The sequence below is a fragment of the Toxorhynchites rutilus genome, chromosome 2, assembly GCF_029784135.1.
Source record: "Toxorhynchites rutilus septentrionalis strain SRP chromosome 2, ASM2978413v1, whole genome shotgun sequence".
NCBI classification, from domain to species: domain Eukaryota; kingdom Metazoa; phylum Arthropoda; class Insecta; order Diptera; family Culicidae; genus Toxorhynchites; species Toxorhynchites rutilus.
This window is the reverse complement of record NC_073745.1, coordinates 70,521,902-70,541,972: the sequence shown is the minus strand read 5'-3', so window position 1 is coordinate 70,541,972 and position 20,071 is coordinate 70,521,902. Positions and strand designations below refer to the sequence as shown.

Sequence of the window (20,071 nt, the reverse complement as noted above, 5' to 3'; positions counted from 1 at the left end):
GGTTTATACACGCCATATTTTCTGTGATTTGCATAACCTCGCTCGAGGGGGAATAGAGGGTGCAAAAACATGGGTCAACATAGTGACAAGTGGTCCCCGAACGTGGACGGCGGTTGCGTGTGCGGGTAAATGTGTATCGAGCAACGCGAAGTCCACTTTGGAAGAAGTGGTGTCGTGAGCGGATGCAGCGAACTGAAACTGGTGATCATCCGGTGCAGTTTTGGGGCTGAGGGGTGTTCTTTGGTCAAATTCGTTGACATTGGCTGCGGTGATTAATGGAATTGGCGACCGTCCGGTTATCGATTTCGATTCGATGATCGCATTATAAAATTGTTGCTTTGTTTCCTTTAAATACTGTTTAGTTGATTTAATCACGGCATGTTGGGGGTCAACCACAGGCTGAATGCTTCATGACAAATTTTAAATTTCGCCTGGGGGTCAATCGGAATGCTCCTAAAGTCCGTTTCGATCGGTTCAGACAAGCGTGTCGATCGTCACAGATTCAGATTTCAAACCTCGTAGGACTTCGTTGGAGATGGTGAATAATTCATCGTCATAATTTTTCCACCTTCATTCGGGTGCGCGAAAACTTTGTATGTGTCGTAGCCAAATATTGCACTCTGCTGTTTCACGAACATGCACCACCTATTACAGTGCGGTTGCAGTTATGTTTAATCACAGGACACATTCCGAATGCAGGGGGCTGGGACGTTTCGCAGCAGCTACTCAACAAACGTTTATTTATTAGTTCGCTCAAATATTTGCGCATTTGTGGTCAGTTGCGGTGTTTGACAGTCGCATATTCTATTTAATTAGCTGCAGCGCGGGGGTCAGCTGTATTGATTCGTAGAAAATAATCCGCATCAGGTTGTAAATGGGTATAATGGCTGAGAGCAAGCTATGTCAAGTAAATATAGTTTATCGGAAGTTATTTAACCATTGCATGGTACACAGTTTATCTTCATGTTCATATTCATGTTCTGATCAACTTTGCTCCAGGGCAATCAGGAATATTAGCTGTGTTGGGAATTAATTTTATTTTTAAGCATGACGATTTTTTTGGGAATCGTTTCTGACGATGGGAAATTAATATACGAAGTTAGTTTATTTAGATCACCCTTATTCCGCAACCGAATTTCACAACCCGATCAAATTCAAATATTTTGCATTCCGTTGCCCGTTCGTTTCAAATCCAAACAGAATACATTTGAGTTAAAGGTAAAACTATGTGAAATGATACAGGGTACGACTCATAAGAACTCATAACTGAACTAACTCAGAACTCATAAGAATAACAATATTATCGAATTTTAGAGTGGCAAGCGGTTGCAGGAGGTTACGGATACTGAACTAGACAAAATTAAACACAAGCAATTAACTGTTAGAGCCTCCTCAGATTGCAGATTGAAACATGTAGGGAAAAAAGAAAAATTTCGAATGCTTATAACTCGAACATTTCTCAAGGAAGACGTTTGCATTGGTTTATAAGAAATATTTCTACGCATCTATCACAATGAATAAATTTTATTTTTGTCGGGATAATCAATTGAATAATTGTGAAATGTCAAGCATTATCTAAACGCACTAACTCTCACGATTTGAATGGCCCGATTTGTGTGCCGACCAAAAGGAGCAACCAGAGCCGTAGCGAAGTACGGTTTCCCCAACACAGACTCCAAAACAAAGGAGCCTAGGGAAATCGGCCTTGCGATTACTTATGTGACGCTTGCATTTGTGCAGACCAGGATGTGTTTCCTCAACACGGACTACAAAACCAAGGAGTCTAGGAAAATCGTCATTACAGGTCCTAGAGGTGAATGATAATTCAAGTTTGAAGCCTCTATAGTGTGAAAAGTTGAAGTTGAGGAAAATGATCCAGGCAAGCCGGGGTACTTGTTTACCCGCATGCATTTTTGCACTCAGGAATGTGTTTTTCCTAACACGGACTACAAAAGCCAACACGAACACAACGCTCATTCAATCAAAACCTTGGCACCCATTTTAACGTAGGACTACGTCTTTCATTTCTATACTGGGGTGTAAGTTCGAAGTTTCGAAAACGAAAGCGTTACACCGCTGCAACGAGATTTTGAGCGTTAATACCTCCTAAATAACTGAAAGAAATGGTATGATAAATACTTCATTCGAAAGATAAAATGTCTACGCGTTATATGCTTGTTACTTTTTGATCCAAGAACTTGTTTCAATAGCCCTAAAATTGCTTTCAAAACAGGCTATTGAAATCACACCAATCGGTATATAAGCGAGTGCCCCTCGGAAATCCACTCAGTTATGATTGCGCAACGATTGAGGTATGATCGCCGAAATGAATGGATGTTTCTCTAACACAGACTTCAAATCGATCGAGCCTAGGGAAATCGGCATTGCAAAATTGATGCAAGCTGCGGGTACTTTTGTACTCGCTTGCGTTTCTGCAAGTTGGAATTTTTCCCTAACACGGATTTCAAAACCATGGAGCCTGGGCAAATCGGCAGTGCAAAATTGATCATGCTGCGGGTAATTTTGTACTCGCTTGCGTTTCTGCAAATTGGAATGTTTCACTAATAAAGACTTCAAAACCATGGAGCCTGGGGAAATTGGCATTGCAGATACATGCAAGACGGTAGTACTTCATGCATTTTTACACTCCGGAATTCGTTTTGCTAACACGGTCGATATCTTACCCAATAAGGAACATCCGAGGTGCGAATATTGCTAATTGAAGAAACACAAATGATTACTAAGCCAACGGCAGTCCTACGTCAACCTTGCGGTTATATCTTAGGTATAACCCATCTATAATTTTTTTTCCATTTCTTTGTTGTATCTAATGATTACATTGAGCTTGCGGTTTCTAAGTTCTTTTATGATAAGCAAGGTCTTCGAAATATCATGGCCGTAGTGAACAAAATATACTTTATTATCATTATTCCTTTAAGCCTGCTTCATAGAATCAAAGAAAAGCGTGTTGAAGCAGGTTGATGTCACGGATGAATCTGTGCGAAGCTGCTAACGATGAACCGGAGGAAGAATTCGGACGGTGATAAAATCATTCCGGAAAACCTTGAGGAAAAACTACCACATAATTACAATGAAACTTTTTATTCCGTATAAACTGTTGACTCTCGCGTTTATCTCATTTGGTGGCTACGAGATAACTGGTCTCATCGGATTTGGTCAATCTCCTTATCGCATCACAGTCTACAAAGCAATTTTACCAACTACAAACAAAGCGTTTGTTCAGCTATGTGGAGCTCTAATAAATTTTGCAATGGCTTTTGTTTTCTTTTCTTGGTGAGAGAAGGCATGGCAGAAGTTCTGACGCCACATTCTGAATCATTTTCATTAGGATTAACAATAGATGGCTGTCCCGACAAGTTTTCATCACTCTGAAATCCCAAAGAAAAATTTCTTGAAATTCTATCGACCGCAGTCCAGTCAATTCGAATACTTGCTCTACAATTGCGGTTATTGTGTGTAGCCTATTATTTCCTCCACCTGCAGGGAAGTACTCCGCTTAATTACAAGCAAGCTTTCTTTTCAAGGTAGAATTATAATCAGCCCAAACCTGTGACACCATAACTATTATGATTGGTGCAGAATTACTCTTTATAAATCATAATTAGAATCCATTAGAAAACTGAACTCATTATGCGGATGTTACTGATGTTTTTTAATTGATTCAAATCTTGCCTTATGTCAATCAAGATCTTTCGGCGAACCTTCCGGTTTTGATTTCCCGAGGCATGAGAATTGTTGGCCTTTCTGACAGTAGGAACAACTAAAAATAAACTGTTTTGTGTATTAATTGTACAAAATGGATTTTGTAAAATTTACCTGTGGATATCTGCTTTCGACGATATTGTTCTTCCAAGCCATCGAAACAATCACGGACCATCTGAACTGAAGTGAAGCGAGCAAATGTACATGTTTTTGTTATTGCTGTTTAGGTCCTGTCCGAAGAATCGAAGCCATTTCTTCCGAATGGTCATATCCATCGGGATTCGATGAAATGGTAATTTGTGGGATATGTTTTCATAATTCGAGTTGGACTCGTGTCGAATTGAAATATTAATAATCTTCATGACTCGTATTCATAATTCTCAATGACTCAATTCCTTCTATGATATATTGAGCAGTAGAACCAATACGACATGATTGTAATTGTCTGCAAACGAACATTATTTCACCGAAAAAGCTACTACTCTCGATGCCTAATAATAAGATTAAGACAATGGAAAGAAATCACAATGACATAGCTATTCATTAACAATAAAGCAACTTCATGATTTCATGTATATTTTACCTCAAAATATCACGAAATCGAGAGTATTTTCAACTAGTTTTTTCGTTTCTTCTCCATAAATTTCATATTCAATGTAATCGATGACAATATAATTTTTTTGTTTACCCATTCACATATACTTTATCTACCATAGTTAGACAGTTGAACTTCCTGCCAGAAGTTTATTGTCTTTTTTTGTTCGTTACAAACCGTTTGAAGCTTATGAGTGCATACACCAAACGGCCCTTTTCAGGGCTACTATTAAGAGATTCAAAAGAGTGATGATGACAGAAGGATGGTGATTAGTCGTTGAATGGTGCGTATCTCGATGGAAGTGGCCGAAGTAAAATGAGATATGATGAAAGCCGTCCTCTTTGTCCTTGGAAGAATTGGCTCGTGTGTTATGTATGGATGAAATAAGGAAAAAAACTCACCAATTTAATATGAGATAATTAATATTTTTCTCACCATAAAAACATGTTTCTCTATTATAGAGAAACTATATTCGGGAAAAGGGAATTTTATTTTATACTAGCTAACCCGGCAAACTTCGTCCAGCTCAAAATTTATTTTTTGTTATCACATCCACGTTTTCTTACTAAGCGCTGTTCATGGGCCCAATCGCAGAATTATTCATTGCTTGATCTTCTAATCTACCCTTTAAAATTACCTTTTACTATAAAATTCCATTTTCAGACACAATTCTCGTTCAAGATATGTCAACCACTTGCAAATAACATGTTTCTCCGTTACGTTACATCCCAAAACTTGTACATGCAAAAGACAGACATCACTCCATTTTTATATATATATATATAGATTTTTTACTTTCTGAGAGTGTTTATTCAACCCATTCGCATTTACGCCTCAAACTCAATGGAACACGATTCTAATTTTTTGAATAGACAAATTTCATACGATCATTTTTTCCAATTATTGCACCAGAGTTCCCTCTTGAGTTGGCAAACCGATTGAACACTGGAAGCCTTGGACGGTGGTTATATTCAATTATTCCAAATGTTTCTTCGAGAGCGTGGTTCAAAGATTTGGACGTAAGTCGTGACTTCATTCGTGTAATGAGTAGACTTATGCCCAACCACTACTGGCTAGATGTGCATCTCTACAAAATAAGTGTTGTTCAAAACAATGTATGTCGGTGTGGAAACGGTTACGATGACATTGATCACGCAGTTTAGCAGTGTACGGATAATTACGCAGCCAGAGAGTACCTTTTGAATACCCTTGAGCAAGGATGGAAAACAAGGGAGCATGATGTGATTTACGATTAATCGCAAACTGCACAGATCGCAATCTGTGCAAACTGCGACTAAATACTCATACAACTCAAATGGATAATGATTCTCTGCTAACACAAAGCTGAGAAAATTTTTGACGTTTTGTTTTACTATTGATTCATTCAGAAAAAAAAAGCTTTATTTTTAAATGATTTCTTATCCTGAGACTGGCTCACCATATTGCACTGCTACTAAAACCGTAGGCTAACTTCAAGGATATTTTTTATTCATTTTCGGCGAATAATCAATAGAGTGCCGTGTTATGAAACATCAGAATAAAGGGTGTGTCACATCAAATTGCATCACGGAAAAAACGCTGTAGAAATTTAATTTTTAGGAATTATATCTTCAGCTTTCGCTTATAATCAGATAAGAGTGTATAGATCACGTGGGTCATGCTTCACTGTCAATTTTTCGTAAATTTGGAAAAATGTCGTCGAACGAAAAAGAGCGTCGTGAATTAATCCTGTGCACTCATTTCGAGAATCCGGAGTTGTCACATCGGGACATCGGTAAGATGCTGGGAATCGTCCAATCCACGGTCAGCAGAGTACTAAAACGATACTTCGAGAACCTAACCATCGACCGGAAGGTGAAGAACGGCAAAAATGGATGCTCCGTCAGTGAAAAAGATCACAAGCGCGTAGTTAAGCAGTTTAGACGCGATCCGAGAAGTTCGGTCCGGGATGTCGCCAATAAGCTGAATTTGTCAAGTTCATTCGTCCAGCGGACCAAGCAGCGGGAGGGCCTGCGTACATATAAGGTTCAGAAGGCTCCTAACCGCGACGAAAGGCAAAACATGGTGGGGAAGACGCGAGCCCGGAAGCTGTACACCGAAATGCTGACGAAGCCGCATTGCCTGGTAATGGGCGACGAAACCTACGTCAAAGTGGACTTTCGTCAGCTGCCGGGCCTGTTGTTCTTCTCCGCAGAGGACAAATTCAGCGTTCCGGAGGAGATTCGCAAGTAGAAACTATCCAAGTTTGCCAAAAAGTACATGGTGTGGCAAGCGATCTGCTCTTGCGGAAAGCGGAGCGCCCCCTTCGTGATGACCGCACGGTAAACGGGCAGGTTTACCTTAAGGAGTGCCTACAGAAGCGCTTACTACCACTATTGAAGCAGCACGAGGGCCCGACCATCTTCTGGCCGGATCTCGCTTCGTTCCACTATTCAAAGGACGTGTTGGAGTGGTACGAAGCCAAAGGGGTCACCTTCGTGCCAAAGGAAATGAACCCGCCCAACGCGCCGGAGCTTCGCCCAATAGACAAATATTGGGCGATTATGAAGCAGGCCCTCCGGAAGAACCCAAAAGTTGTCAAATCGGAGGCGGACTTCAAGAGAAAATGGATTTCTGTTCAAAAAAAACCACAACCTGATGTTGTACATAACCTTATGGACGGGGTAAAGAGGAAGGTGCGATCATACGGGCTTAGGCTCGAAGTATGAATAAAAAGAAAATGCCAAAAGTTGTTTAATAGTTTTTATTTTACTGTCTAAAATTTTCAAAAGGATCGGTCTACTGGGCGAATTTCTACAGCGTTTTTTCCGTGATGCAATTTGATGTGACACACCCTTTACTATTGGAAAAATTATTTGGAGAGAACTGTGAATGTTCAGAATTATTGGTATCTAAAACGATTTTGGGCGGGATGAGATTCGCCCAAATCTGCTGGTAATAAAATTAATCAATTGCATCCATTACCCGTCTGCTGTTTATCGAGCGAGAGACGACAGTAAAATAAAATCGACACGAGACTGAGTCAGCCACTCACTGCGGTCTGTGCAATAGAGAATTAAAAATCCCTCGATGAGTGTCGTAAGATTTCAGTTGATCGTCTCTTGTTACACTTTCCGATCAAGAACTCATCATCCGCTCTATGGAATGGGATTAACCGTTTGTGGTTTGCACTCACGATAAAACTTGAGTAGTAGAAGTAATGCTTCAAGAGTGCAAGCAGTGGGGATTCCGCTTTAATATTGCTTTTTTGAGATCTTGGTAGCTCACCGTTCCAAGTATTCTCTATGTGTACATATGAAGAATAAAAGAGCATCGCCTGCTGGGGGTGATCTAAAAACATCCGACTAGAGGGATATACTTATTCATTGATCGTTGAATGTGATTTTTTACCATCCCTGCCCTTGAGGCTCAAGGAAGACAACCATATGTTCCTATCAGAGATGTGTAGGGAACTCGCGATATCTGCTATATGCTGTCGAATTTAATGCGTTTGTGTTCTTCTTTTTCGTTATTAGTTTGTTTGTCTTGTTCCCTCATCTCACCGTCGCCCACATTCGATAGCCAGTCGAACACCAGATGCCGTCCCTGGTCCTAATTCACAACGCTATAGTGCGTGTGGCAACTCTCGGTTGAAAAAACGTTACACAATTCCCATATCCCAAACCTGACCAGTCTCACAAAATTGTTGCATCCTTAACCTCGAGTAAATCACGATTAATCGGTCGAATCTTTCTGACCGTAGATTAAAAATTGAATAATGTAAACTAAACTGAATTAGCGGCTCCGCAAAGCTCCTGCGATTGAGCCTTACAAATAAACGATTTAAAAAAAATCACTGGCATGAAAAGTCCAATGTCGGAAAATTTTTAATAAAATGTTTAGACCAGGAAATCGCAATTTTTGCATGTATATTAAAGTGACCAGATGGTCAGAGGTCTAACGCGGGACACTCAAAAAAACTTTATGTATATACGTCATTTGAACATAACATTTATTCATGAAATTCTTAACATGTGTCCTTGTAATTAAACCTGTTCTGTATTATTTCTTTCATCTCATCGGCACAATGTTGTAATTTTTCTGTGGCCGGCCAAACGGTGGAGAAGTATCTGGCCAGAATGCACATTTTTATGCGGAAGCGTCAGACGAGGTCAGATGAAGTAGCTGGAGGTGCTGGTGAAAAACTTCTTTCCAGCGAATTGCTATATCGTGCTCATAAGGAATGACGAAACCTAGTTGACGCTAGAATTCAACGAATGTCAGGGGACCGGGTACCCCACAAATGAGGTAAGCATTGACGTCTCTGGCTGACGATCGGCGCTAAGGGAATGTCCAAGCTGCTCTTCTTTCGAGTCTTGCGGTGAACGCAGAGATATACACGAAGTGCCTGCTGGATGTTGCCGCCTTCATAAAGAGGTATCACGCAACGGAGAGATCAATGGAGGAGATAAATCGGTTGAAAATAAACGTCGTAGCGAAGACCGCCAACCTTACCAACATCAGCTGCGAAGGATAGAAAAAAAATGGGTGAACTTCAAACGGAAGATTTCCTTCAGTTACTTCATGGACAAAATGGAGAAACAGCTGACCGCTAAAGCCACGTAAAGGTTAAAGATCATGCCGACATTTATCTTTTCATCATTCTTTGTGTGGACACCGACTGGACAACATCGTAGCTGGACGGGCTGGACGGCGAGGGATCGAGTGCCTTTCTCAAGGCAAGAGGACGGAGGTGGTAGCGCTGGAGTAAAGTAGAGTAGAGTTTTCAAAGGGCCTTTCTTAAGGCTAGAGACGAATGAACTGCAAAAGTTTAAAGTCTCTATAATACAATACCGATACCGATCTTTTCATCGGCCATGGTTGAGGTTCCGGCCTGGCACTTCATTTACGATACTTCATCAAACATCTCTGCCTCTTCCTGTCCAGCATCCACTAGTTTTTCCGGATTATCTAACACGTTGAGCCCCGACGGAGCTGTAGGACCAAGAACGAAATTTTCGTCTGACTCCCGTCGGTCCCTGCGGATCAATAGGACACTTTTATAAAAAACATTTTCAATTTTATTGCTGTCGTTCCCACTTGACACTTTTTAAATAAAAAGTACACGCTCGGTGCGATGAAACCAGCTCAATGAGTTAACCTCGGATTCATTGGAAGTGCTCTTGAACAGTCTGCCAAATAAATGTTTTTTTGAGGTTCATCCATTTAAGAAAATCAACATGATCAAATTCTAATATTGAAACATATTGATATCGCGGGACATTTTCGCTTCTCTTGCCAAATGCGGGACGTTTCGCGGGACGTAATCTAACGTGGGACATTTTGGCGAAATGCGGGACTGTCCCGCGTAACGAGGGACGTCTGGTCAGTTTAATGTATATAGAGCAATTACAAACATTTATGATTGTCTACCGTAAAATTGAACTAATCGACAGTTACAGTTCGAGAGTCACATAAACGTTTAATATGAGTGAATGTAGTACTGCGAAAAATTTAATTATATGCTGTGGAAAATCGTTCAACAGTACATCATATTAGATCGTAATTGAGGCCATATTAAATCATATTAGAAATTCGACATATCAAGATCCGCGATGTCGTATGAATAGTGTCAACGTCTGGTGGTGTGATCAGTAGACCCGAAAGAAGTTTCAAATTGGTAAAAAAAGTCACAGGAGGGTTGTGTCCGAGATACGACCGCATAGTTGACGTAAGATTCCGTTAGGCGATCTGTTGATTTTGGATATGTTTGAAGAATTACATCGTTAAGCTCTTTGATAATGGTTTGGGATTTGGTGGTCTATTTGCGTTATAAAAATGCCCCCGACTTGTATATATTTACAATGCCGATTTCCTTCGGACATCCTGGTTTTGATGTCTCTGTTAGGGAACATATTTCGGTAGGAACGAAAGTTCCCCCTACTTTCATGTATTTGAAATGACGATTTCCCTCAGGCAGTTTGGTTATGATGTCTCTGTTAGGGAACCGCCGCATGTGTCATCCATTTCGACCAATTAGAAGTGGATATTTCCTTTAGAATAGGGGTTGAGATTTTTGAATTGTTCGATTGTTAGTTTCATGACTTATATTATTTTATTCAATACTAGCTAACCCGGCAAACTTCGTCCCGCCCATTTACTTGATTAATTCTCGAGTAATGCAGAAATTTGTGTTTTATTTGTATGGCAGCCACCCCTAAGAGAGGGGGGAGGGGTATCTAACCACCATAGAAACATTCATTGCACCCTAAAGTTTCCATATGCCTAATTTGGTTTAATTTGCTTGATTAATTCTCGGGTAATGCAAAAATTTGTGTTTCATTTGTACGGCAGCCCCCTCTAAGAGAGGGGGAAGGAGTATCTTAACACCATAGAAATATTTATTGCATCCTAAAACCTCCACATGCCAAATTTGGTTTCGTTTGCTTGATTAATTCTCGAGTAATGCAGAAATTTGTGTTTCATTTGTATGGCAGCCCCCCCTTTGAGTGGGGGAAGGACTGTCTAACCATCATAGAAACATTTATTGCACCCTAAAACTTTCACATGCCAACTTTGGTTTCGTTTGCTTGGTTAATTTCCGAGTAATGCAGAAATTTGTGTTTCATTTGTATGGCAGCCCCCCCTTAGAGAGGGGGGAGGGGTCTCAAAATATCACGAAAACCTTCCTCGGCCCCAAAAACCCCTACATACCAATTTTCATGTCGATCGGTTCAGTAGTTTCCGAGTCTATAAGAATCAGACATACAGACAGACATCACTCCATTTATATATATATATATATATATATATATATATATATATATATATATATATATATATATATAATATATATATATATATATATATATATATATATATATATATATATATATATTTATATATATATATATATATATATATATATATATATATATATATATATATATATATACATATAGATAAAAAAAAATCTCTTACCAATTTTTGTTCAAATTTAAAGATGCGCTTAACTCCAGTTTCGTTAATAACTTTTATTCATTTAACTAAATCGTACGATAATTCATGTATAATTATAAACATTCCAACCTTTCAGCCGTTCATTATACACCTCATAGTAGAAATCTGGCAGTTATTCATACACTCTCCTACGGAACATTGTGGAAAAAGTATATTCGTCGATGTAAACGAACGGAGAAAAAGGAGTGTCTGTTTCGACGAGAGATTTTAGTTGGAGTTCCACTGCCGTGATATAATTTTTTTTCGAACACAATAGTCTTATTAGAAGTACTAATTTACGTTTCTCACCTTTATTCATTGTCTTACAGAAAGCAGAAACAATCGGAAGAGATGGCAGTCGGGAGCAGAAGTGAACAACCTTTCTATCGATCGATATCGCAGCGAAATCCAACTTCTGTCAGGAGCTCATATGGATATAATAATTTTACAGCTCAGAATTCAATCCAAAAAAAAACATTTCCCATACCGGGAATCGAACCCGGGCCTTCTGGGTGAAAGCCAGATATCCTAGCCACTAGACCATATGGGATGGATGGTTTTTGCATTACGGAAACTTTATTTGTTCATTATGTTTGCGCTGCGATATTAATCTTACCAAAACTAATTGGAACATACAGTTTAAATAGTTCATTTTACATGGCTCCTCGTTTTTAAAAAGAATTCAAAACAGTAAATTGCAGCGCTAACAAACACCCACCTTGTTTCCAGATAACTGCACTCATTCATAATTTTCCTTTTTTACATTTGGTTGAAAGCATTACCGAAGACGTCGTATTCGTATCATACAAACGAAGGACTGTCCTCCGACCGAACCACGCGCTCGTAAACGACTCGTAACTTCGCGCCTGCACAATGTGAATCGACACCAGCAGAGCCCTATCGTAATATATTGTCACTGCAAACGAAAACATCCACACTAACCAAAACACCTGTCCACTTGAAACCAACTTCCAGCGCAAACACCATCGCCTCGCGTTCCCTCTCTCTGCAGCTTGGTGCACAGTTGAGCCACCATCGGACGAATTGGTTCTGAATAATGGCATCAGCGGTGGTACGGACCAAAAAGCCTTTCTTCTAAATAATTGTAAACCGCCACAACCCGAGCCATTACCTGGGTGGCGCTGTCCACTTCCAGTCACAGTCACACTCGCCCAGCGTGAGGTTCATCGTAAAAGTCACTTAAAAGTCCAACCCCGATGGTGCGCCTGAAACAGTGCCGATAAAGGTGTCATGCAGCGTGTCCTGTGTTCCAGATCTGATGCAGGATGCAGCACCGTGGAAGGGCAATCGCACCGACCCATAATCCTTGGCAACTGACTTTTCCCCCCTACACTTCCTGCTGTTGCTTTGTCACCATCGTCGTCATCCTGTATGCGTTATAGTCATGGTAATTTGTGGTTTAGGCAAGTCTCTTCCCCACGGTGGTGGCATAGAGAGCAGATCCAGTCCGCCTAGTCTTACGCGATTCCGTCGGTTTGCAGAACGACGATAAAGTCAACTGATGCTGCTACCGCCTGTCGTTATTAAAATTCGAGATGAGCACAATGTGACCCGGGAGAGATATATCGCCATCCTGTCGGGGCCACATCCCAGGATGCATATATCCGTACATTCTGCCCAATTAAAATGATGTGACCGCTGATGTTAAATGATGTGATACATTCATTCTGCTGTAGCGTGTTGGGATTGATAGGGGGCGGTGGTGGTGGGTCGGTCGTTCATGGGTCGGCTCACCGATGTACGTGATTGTGGCTAACATTGCCACTCTCGCTCGATCAGCTGTCGTCCGACCAGCATCACAATCGTCGCTCTGTCGTTCGTTTGGAGTCCTATCGGAAAAGCGGGACGAATTTCAAGAAGATGTGCGTAACTGCTAGATAGTTCTGTCGACAATATATTAAACAGACTGCCCGTTTCTTCAAGTGCGTGTGTATATTCACAACAATAAAATGACTAACATATGTTGAATAGAAATATAGGTTCTGTCGAATATTTACGGAATCTACGTTGAGTGACCTTTATCACACATATGAAATATGATGCAATGACTACATTGGCGATTCTAAGATTCTATTTTGAGATATAGCTTGAAGTACAGATCATTTTCAATTCATAGGTATTCCTAGGCTTATGATACTTAACAAGAGTATATTTTTGACCATTCAGGTAGGGTTCAAATTTATTTCCCGCCCATATTATGGTTAATGCTTCTTTCCTAGCAAACGTTAAATCGTATAAATAAATTTTATTTATTTTTTTTAATAGTATTTATTTTTTTATTTTTTTATTTATTTATTTACAATGATTCTACATCCTATTGAGAGATTAGATCTGAATCACAACTTTTCGCCAATGAACACGATTCTTGGCTGCAGTTCTCCAACTCCCGGCTACACCGATTCTTGCCAAGTTCTGCTCCACCTGGTCCAACCACCTCGCTCGCTGGGCTCCTCTTCTTCTTCCTACCGGATTCGATGCGAACACCATCTTTGCAGGGCTGCTTTCCGGCAATCTTGCAACATGCCCTGCCCATCGCACTCGTCCAGCTTTGGCGACTTTCTGGATGCTGGGTTCGTCGTAGAGTTGTGCCAGATCGTGGTTCATTCTCCTTCTCCATACTTCGTTTTCCTGTACACCACCTTATATTGTTCCGAGCACTCGGCGTTCGAAAACACCAAGTGCTTGTGAGTTCTTTGTCCTTTGAAAATCGTTCGTGCTTCGTACGGGGCCGGAGTTTGTTGAACCTTAAGGATTTGCGGAGCCCATAGTAAGCACGACTTCCATTGACTATGCGTCTTCGAATTTCACGACTGTTGTTGTAGTCGGTTGTTATCAACGAGCCAAGGTAAACAAATTCCTCTACCACCTCGAGCTAGTCGCCGTCGATCACAACGCTACTACCAAGAAGAACTTTATTGCGATCAGTCCCACCTGCCAGCATGTATTTAGTCTCAGACGCATTGATCCCAAGCCCAATCAGTCCTGCTTCGTGTTTCAGTCGGGTATACAAGTCGGTTACAATCGCATGTGTTCTTTAGATTATGTCCACGTCGTCGGCGAAGCAGATAAACTGACTAGACTAGACTTGTGAATCGTGCCCCGCATGTTGAAGCCCGGCCTCCGCATGACACCTTCCAGCGCCACGTTGAAGAGCAGACAGGAGAGTCCATCGCCTTGTCGAATCCCCAGTGAGTCTCAAATGATTCCGACAGTTCACCTGAGATCCGCGCACTGCACCGCACACCGTTCATCGTTACCTGAATCAGTCTTGTCAGCTTTCGGGGAAAACCGTGTTCGTCCATGACCCTCCATAGCTGTCGTCGGTCGATTGTATCATATGCGGCCTTGAATTCAACGAAGATGTGGTGCGTAGGGAACTGATACTCGCGTCACTTTTGGAGGATCTGCCACAGTGTAAGAATCTGGTCCGTCGTCGAGCAACCGGGCATGAATCCGGCCTGATAATTCCCCACAAATATACTTACTATTGGTGATAGACGGCGGAAGAGGAATTGAGACAGAATTTTGTAAGCACCATTCAGGATTGTGATGGCACGATAGTTACCACAATCCAGTTTGTCACCTTTTTTACATATGGGGCAGATTACCCCGTCCTTCCACTCCTCCGGTACCTGTTCTGTGTCCCAGATTCTGGCTATCAACCGGTACATACACTCTACAAGTTTTCCCGGACCTCCCTTGAAGAGCTCCGCTACGAGGCCATCCTTACCAGCTGCTTTGTGGTTCGTTAGCTGATTAATGGCCCCCTTGACTTCACCCATCGTCTGGGGTGATATTTCGTCGTTGTTCATTGTGTGATATTCCGTGAAACACCGGTATATCTCTTATATAAAATTCCTAACAATCGTAACACATCTATATTTATTGACGCTTCAATCCGAACTTCCTTTGTTTACATATCTCATCAGAGCTACACTCTAATTCAAGATACAACATCCTCCCCTGACAGTAACAATAATAGGAAAAGAACGTACCCCTTACTTTCGAAGGAGTATTTGCGATTCCAGTTTACTTATTATCTATGTTATCTATTGTTAATCTAATATTACGCTCCACGTATAGAAGAATGAGTTTCCGCAGAACCTTGTTGAATTAAACCTGATTTATTCTGGTCAACGAGATCCCACATTCTCCGGAGGCACTAAAAACGAGAAATAAACGAAGTAAGTGATTCTAGAAAAAAAAATGTATGTTTATCTCTTTTTTCATCATTCGTATTATGTTTACGTACTCTTTAAAACTAATAGTGTTCTGACTACATGATTCATCGGTGATAGATTCTATGACGGTAACTTTAAAAGTTTCCTGCATCTTTATTCTATCTTGACGAATGTTTTCGCAAGGTGTGTCGACCTTATCCTATTTTTGTGTATTATTAATCATTAACTTCAAAATTTATTTTCTTCATTAATAATTCTTTGTTTTTTTTAGTTTTTTTTCAAATTTTAATATTCATAGGATAGAGATCTATCGATATATTTTATCGTTCTAATTTTGGGAAGACCGAAAAATAATTCGTGTTGTTTTTCTACAGTTACTTATCACAAAACCTGTGTATTATCTTGCTTAAACACGCAGTGTAAATATAAATGTTTTATCAACGATGTACAATGGGTTGAATCCGACTCAAAATGATGAATAAATCAAATAAATCAAATCCTAATATGACTTAAAGTTGGCCTTGGGCTTCACTTACAACCAAAACTCAAACAAATATTGGCCTTGGGCTGAACCCGATTCAATATGGCGAATCAATAGAATTTAATATAATTACAAACTGGCCTTGGGTTTTACCCGACTCAACTAATTCACATGCAACCAAAACTCAACCAAATATTGGTCTTGGGCTTTACCCGACTCAATATGGCGAATAAATAGAATTTAATACAATTACAAGCTGGCCTTGGGCTATACCCGACTCAACTGTTTCACATTTAACTATTCTGGCCTTGAGCTGAACTCGGAGCAAGCCCAATTAAATATTGGTCTTGGGCTTCACTCGACTCAACTAATTCTTCTCATTACTATGAGCTGAACTAACCGCAACTCCAACGAAATAATGATCTTGGGCTGAACCCGACTCAATATTACAACTTGAAAAGAAAATCTGACATTATATCCAACTCATCTGTTCAGTTCATGAAATTCTTTTTAATAATAAACTTTTATATTTCATTTCTCGTTCTAACTTCAATGAGATGTCAACTTAACCACAACATATAGATTGAGCAATTTGAAATCCACGTTTTCTGTCTTACTAGCAACACTTCCGAGAATATCAAATGTCCTCTTGTCACCGCTATGTTAGCTGTTTTCAAACAGCATATTGGACGCAAAAAATAACGCAACAAACCAAATCACTTTTCAAAAACACCACTTCCTTCCTACGCTATTCCATTATGGCAAGATCGCCAATGTGATATTCCGTGAAACACCGGTATATCTCTTATATAAAATACCTAACAATCGTAACACATCTATATTTATTGACGCTTCAATCCGAACTCCCTTTGTTTACATATCTCTTCAGAGCTACACTCTAATTCAAGATACCACACATTGCACCGGTGTAGTCCTCCTCAAAGCCGTCTTGGTCTCCTGTCTGCGCGCTGTTCAGGTGTTCATCGTAATGCTGCCTCCACCTTTCGATCATCTCGCGTTCGTTCGTCAAAATGCCTCTTTCCTTGTTCCTGCACATTTCAGCCCGCAGCACAAAGCCTTTGTGCGAGTCGTTTAGTTTCTTGAAGAACTTCCACGATTCTTGGAAACGTGTTCGTTCCATGTTTCGTCGAGTCGTTCGTTGCAGCATGGTTGCGCGTGCTGCATCCTTATTGCTCATAAGCGCTCTGTACTCGTTGTCGAACCATTATCCTCGTTGTTCATACCCGATGACGGTTTCTGATGTGCTGCTTATTACTGCTTTCAATGTGTTCCAGCTTTCATCGAGGGGAGCAGCATCCAGTTCGTCTACCCCAGTAACGCATCTTCAAGACGCTGCGAGTATGTTGCAACAACGCTTCTGTAGTCATCGATGGTGGTACCGTGCTGAGCGCTGCTGTCTTGTGTTATTGACGACTGACAGTTTAGAACGCTTGACTATCACCAGGTAGTGGTCTGAATCGATTTTAGTGCAGCTTATACTCACACCTTTTACCCGAAGCTCCAGATAAAATGTAGGTAATGTGATGTGATGGTTCATCTGAACGCTGTAGCGAACTGAATAGAGTGTAAAAGTTAAAATGAAAAAAAATTGTTACAAGCAAGTCTACCTCCGGATTTCGCTCCTGGTGTCTATTTTTTTGCTTGCGTAGGACTATGTCTTTTACTTACGATGCCAAATCAGAGGATATGAACCATTATGAAATTATGTTAGCGTTAGTAACTATAAATTACTCAATGATGCCATTTCGAATAAATTACTCAATGACGCCATTTCGGCGTAAGATTATTCCTATTGTTCACAGCGGGACAACTGATATGAGGCTTCGATTGTTGTGTTATTAATAGCACCAATTACCGATACAGCAGATCGTATGTGAAATGAGAGGATGGGATCAACATCACATGATGATTGTTGCGTGGACGTAGTAGCTAGTATAACACACAAAGATTTTTTTTATCCAAAATATATATTTTTATCAAGGCTCACATGGCGTCAGCCTAACGGGGCCGGGAGTTCAATATTTTGACAATGTTTGCCTACAAATATGTTAGTAATATGTAACCGATTACTCGCGGTTGGCTCGAGGTTAGTATTACAAGTGTTCTCATAATTGGGATGTTGCAGTCTTCAGTGTTCTGTACGTGTGCCCGACACGGGATACTTCCTATTGGGATGCAGCTGACCGTTAATCAGCAACGCCCCCCTAGTCTGCACCCCATATCTAGCGTGGTGCGTCTTTCTCGACTCGAGGAATCCAGGATAGAATGATCACTAGCCGGTGCAATCATCAGCTCGTGTAGAGTTGTCATGAGCGGTACAACCTTTGGCTCTTGTTGAATGATCAGTGGACTGCACAACCTTCGGCCCGTGTATCTGTAAAGAGTGTGTGTAAAGAGTATATATTGCCGCGACTAAGTACAAGTTTCTAGATCGGATAGGAGGGATACGAAACAGGGACACAACGAAGGAAACATCATTAAACGTTGACATCGGCGTTTCTTAGGAACAGGTATAGATGGAGCAGAAGATCAGGATCACGGAAGATCAAGATGGTCAATTGAGGGCCCTGAGTTTTGAGCTCATGATTTTTCGCTTAGTAGCGGACAAGCAACCAATTAGGCCACGAATACCCCCTTATTTTTAGCGGTGTGCATGGTGGTGATAGAACAAATATAGCACCGACTGTGGCTGAAGTGTCTGTCAGGTGAATGTCTAGAAGAAGAGATGCGTACTGAGTGCATTGCATGCATTGACAAATATTTCGACATATGGTCCGTTAGTGTATTGTTCTCGTGAGAACGAAAATTAATCATGCATCAACGAAAATTTCCTACTCAAATATTATTTCAAAAATTTCAATGCATTCTACAGTAATAAAAAAGCGAATTGATTCTAATATTCTTTGCCGGGAAAGAACTCGTGTAAAGTTATGAGTTTGTATGAACCGTTCCCAATCGATCTTTAATTTCAGTGAATTCGTGCATTGTTTCCGTGTTAAAAGTGACGTCTGGTAGCGAAGGTTTTTCCAGCGGTAAGTCTGGTCGCCGTCACCACACAACCGATTCGGATCTTCTGTTGTCGTTCTGTGAAAGATACTGCATGGTAGAATTTGAGGATTTTTTTCGGGAAATTGTGGTTTTGGAAGTGTTGGAGATGTTATTTTGCTGAGTGATGCTTAAGAACTACTTGGATATTCTTCAAGTTCCAGTGTTTCAGAGTCACTCTACATAACGAGCAATCAACAGTTCATGTTGTTGCTGAGACCTAATTTGACAATCTGCTCAAATTGTCTTTTTATTTGCGAATCGTTCGTGCCTCTCATAGTAAACATTCATTCATAGGCCATTGACAGTGCTTCCAAGTGTTTGTACTGAAGAGGTTTTTGACTACGTCTTTCATTAAGGGTGCCAAATCAGAAAACAGGTCACGTTTTTATGAAATAAAGTTAACGTTAATAACTATTTTTACCGCGAACGGATTTTGACGAATTATATACTAAACGAATCGAAAATTCAGATTTGTTTGATATGGTATACATTTTGAAATTGTAATAATGTTTAAATTGATGAAAATTGGAAGCATTCCCATTTCCTCATACATTTGTTCTGTCCATTTTTGTGCTTTCCCGAACAGAGCTGTCAATAACGAGCAACGAAAGGGAAATCGTATGATGTAAAGTCTCCGTGAACAAAGGAAACGAAGAAGAACGAAGGGGAATATTTGCCTAGAGTATAAACAGTGGATCTCGCTGAGGCAAACTTTCATTCTTCGTGAGGAAATCGACTGAACAACATCGTTGCTGGGCGAACTGGACGGCGAGGGATCGAATGCCTTTCTCAAGGCAATGGGGGTGGATGAGTAATAAGATGGATAAAGTAAAGCTTTCCAAGGGCCTTTTTGAAGGTTAGAGACGAATGAACTGAAGAAGTTTGAAGTCTCAAGCAAGGAAGGCAAACTTTCAGTATCGTTCTGTATTCAAAGCAATGACAATCGCTTGTTCTTCCTTGTTTTGTGTCATCACATGTCTTCGTTTCGGATTGAGTTGTGAACGCGACCAAATTACTCACTCG

At 40.5% G+C, this 20,071-nt stretch overlaps 1 non-coding gene across 1 annotated transcript; it reads right to left on the bottom strand.

The window, feature by feature from the left end:
* Positions 1-11,774: 11,774 nt before the first annotated feature.
* On the bottom strand, positions 11,775-11,846 carry Trnae-uuc (transfer RNA glutamic acid (anticodon UUC)). The gene has a single exon. It is a non-coding gene; the product is annotated as a tRNA-Glu (tRNA).
* Between the last annotated feature and the right edge of the window lie 8,225 nt (positions 11,847-20,071).